Below are 3,744 nucleotides of genomic sequence, written 5' to 3' on the forward strand. Positions count from 1 at the left end.
TATTGATATGTATCTATTTTGCACCATTTTATATCTTCGATATACCTATAGAACCATTTGGAATAATACAAGATACTCGGGAATCTCACACCCTAAGTGCCAATATATATAGCCGAAGCTATCTCAATAAATCTTGCACCGAAGTGCCAATACATAGCCGAAGCTATCTTAATATCATATCTCAATAATGCTCACTCTCGAGCTATCAACGGGTCTGCTCACACAAGCTGACAGTCATGACGTAACAACACAGTGCTGCTCACACAAGCTGACGAGAATCCGCAACACATGCTGGATAACTCAACCACCGGTAGGACGTACAGACTAGCACCCAAAACAATAATAACCCTTAATGACATGTCATTCGTATCCTGATCTATTCCTAATGTTCAACCGAGATTTCCAATGTCGAATCTCATCGAATAAGTCCGCAATGTCGTGTCCACAATTTATGAAATATTAAAGCATTTAAAACACAATTATATCAATACTTATTACATACGAAATTAAGTCGATTAATCCGAAACCTTATTTTTTCCCCGATCTAAATCCGTATTTTGCCTTTCTTGATCTAAATATAATCAAAATTAACTTATTTAATAATCTCTCTATTTAATTTAATCCAAAAACACACATTTAGGGCAAATTTACATTTTTCCTAACATTTCAACATTTTTACAATCTAGTCCTTATTTCATAAAATTATAAATTCATGCAATTCAACCAAAACCCATGCTATCACAATTTCAATTAGGTCCCTAGAAGTCCATATTTTTCATTCATTTCACAATTTAACCATAAAATTTACATATTTCACAATTTAATCCCTAATTAGATTTTACTAAAAATCACTTAACAAATGTTGTTTATCTAACAACAAGCATGCATTTTCTACCATTAAATATCAAAATACACCAACATTCATCAATGGAAAAACCCTAAACCTTTAACATTTTTACAAATTAGTCCCTGGGCTAGCTAGATTAAGCTACAACGATCTCAAAAACATAGAAATCATAAAAAACGAGACAAAAATCATACCTGTGACATCCCAAAATTGACCCTAGTCGGGAAGTGGTTTCGGGACCGCTAAACCGAGTCACCGACATGTTCGAACGTAATATTTATTGTCTAGAATATGTGAAAATGCATGTGTGAATTTTGAATTCTTTGATTTAGTTAATTTGATTGTGAATTGAAAGAAAAAGGACTCATGTGAAAGGATTTAAAAATATGTAGCTAATTTTAAGAGGTTAATAAAGGAATGAAGTAAAATAAATGGAGTTGCATGTCAAATACTCCATTTATTTTGGATGAGTGGCCTACCATGTCTAGATTATGGGCAAGGGGCGTGTTTCCAACATGTTTAGTTAGTGCATTATGTAGAAAGAATTAAGAAATGAAAAAGAAAAAAAGAAAAAATGAGCATGGATGCCCCCCATGGTGCCGTAGCTAGAGAGAAAGAAAGAAAAAAAGTTGTTATTCATCCTTTCTTTGAGCAAAGACTAGGAAGAAAATACAAAGAGAAAAGAAAAGCTTCACCCTTTGGTTCTTCTTGGCGGTTTGAAAAGAGAAAAGTTGAAGACATTCGCCATATTTGCATCTAAGTTAAGGTAAGTTTGATGTTGTGCCATGAGATTCAAGCATGTTTTAGTAGTTAGCTTGAGTTCTAAACTAGCCCATGGTTCAAATCTTCACTATATCATGGAGATAAGGTTCGCTAAGGTGGATTTGTGGATGTTATTTGCATGCTAAAAGTAAAGCTTGTAATGATGCATGGTATGGTGTTGTATGGCATTCGGCCATGGTAGGAAATAAAAGGAAACTATGTTCGTTGTTCATGTCATTTGAATGAGAAGTGCTAGTAAGGTGAAGTACAAATGTTAGTGTTGATTTACTAGTGTATATGTGCATATTAGCCTAGTTGTGAACTTGAAACAAATTGGTGTTTAGTCGATACAAGCGACCTTACTTGTAGAATGTATCAAGTGTGGAAATCGGCCTTAACATGGATGTGTATGTTCGCCACATGAACGAATACATATGTTGATGTGTATATTCGGCCTTAGGTAGCCTATTGATGGCCTTAGCTTTCCTTGATGCTTGAATGAATTGTATTGAATTGCTTGATGTAATATAAAATGTGCATGACCATTGTGTATTCAAGCTAAAGGGTGGCCATATGACCATTTAAACTCCTTGTCATATTCGCCATAAGCTAGCATAATGAGGTTTTAATAAGTTAAATTTGTGTGAATTAGCTCAAGAACTCAAAGGATCAAAGTTGGACAAGGGAAAGACAAAATAATTGAATAGCCGTTGAAAACGATGCGACAACATCCGAGGTAAGTCATTAAGCACATATGTTTGATATTGCTTAAATGATTGTAAAATCTATGCAATTGTGTTTAATGGGATGCTATATATATATATAAATGAAATTGTATGTGTATGGAGTGATGACAATTGTTGAATGTAAAAGAAATAGTGAAATGTGTAGAAAGTTTGCTTTCGGCACTAAGTGTCTTGGCAATACGTGTGTACGGTGACGAGATTGGCACTAAGTGTGTGTGCTGGAAATATATGGCACTAAGTGTGCATGCTGGAAATATACTGACCTTGGGTGTGCGAGCTCGAAGGCTATGGCACTATGTGTGCGGCTTAAATCGAATGGCACTAAGTGTGCGAAATCGAGTATGAAGCACTTGTGTGTGCGTACTCTATATATATGGAGGTGTGTCTCCATCGAGTTGAGTATGGACAGCGGATCGGGTAAGTACCTTGAGCTCATGACGAATAGGAAATACGTTCATGCTCGGGGTTGAGCTTGGTAAGCTTTAAATCTATGTGATGATTGAAATTGTATGGTTGTGGTGGAAATGAGTTAGTGTGAGAAAATGCCTTAAATATCTTGTTGTGTGGAATACGAAATGTGGATGTATGACTTGGTGTGAGATTGAACCGAAAGGTCCGAGGAATTATGGTATAGTTTTGATATGGATGAGTACCCAGCCTCGTTTATTGTTTCATGTTGTGGTAACTTTATTAATGGATGGTTGTTGAATGCTTATGACTTCTTGAGTTATAAACTCACTCGGTGTTTTCTTGTCACCCATTTTAGGTCTCTTGGACTCGTATTGTTTGCGTGCTCGGAACCGTCGTTGAAGTCATCACACCGGCTGGAAATCTTTTGGTATTGTCTTCGTAGTTGAACTAGGAGAACATTTGGCATGTATAGGCTATTTTGTTTTGTTGAATTGTGGGTTGTAAACTTTAAGCCATGTGAAAATGGCCTATGTGGTCGTTGAGTGGGATGCTAGAACCTATAGCCACGAGTCTTAGAAACTTTAATTTTGATAAGGTGGCCATGATTTGTGTCATGTATAATGGATGATTAGTAAGGCCAAGGAAAGATTCATGAAATTGGCATAGTCTACTGCAGTAACTGTTGCGGACAGCAGCAGTGATATGAGATTGAAAAATCACTAAAAATAGTATAAGTAGAATTAAATAGTGAATAAATTATTAAATTGAACCTTGATGAACCTATTTTCATATGGACGAAACGAAACGACCGTATGAGCAGTATACTGAGAGATATTAAAGTTCTCGTGAGACAGGGCCAGAACCGTTTCTGGATCCCCTGTCTCGACTTTGAAAATTTACCATTAATTATCCAGAAGGAATTAGAAGTCGTGCCTTATATTTTCAGATTTCCCTTTGAGTCTAGTTTCATTAGAAACA

This window comes from Gossypium arboreum, chromosome 8 (genome assembly GCF_025698485.1).
Source record: "Gossypium arboreum isolate Shixiya-1 chromosome 8, ASM2569848v2, whole genome shotgun sequence".
NCBI classification, from domain to species: domain Eukaryota; kingdom Viridiplantae; phylum Streptophyta; class Magnoliopsida; order Malvales; family Malvaceae; genus Gossypium; species Gossypium arboreum.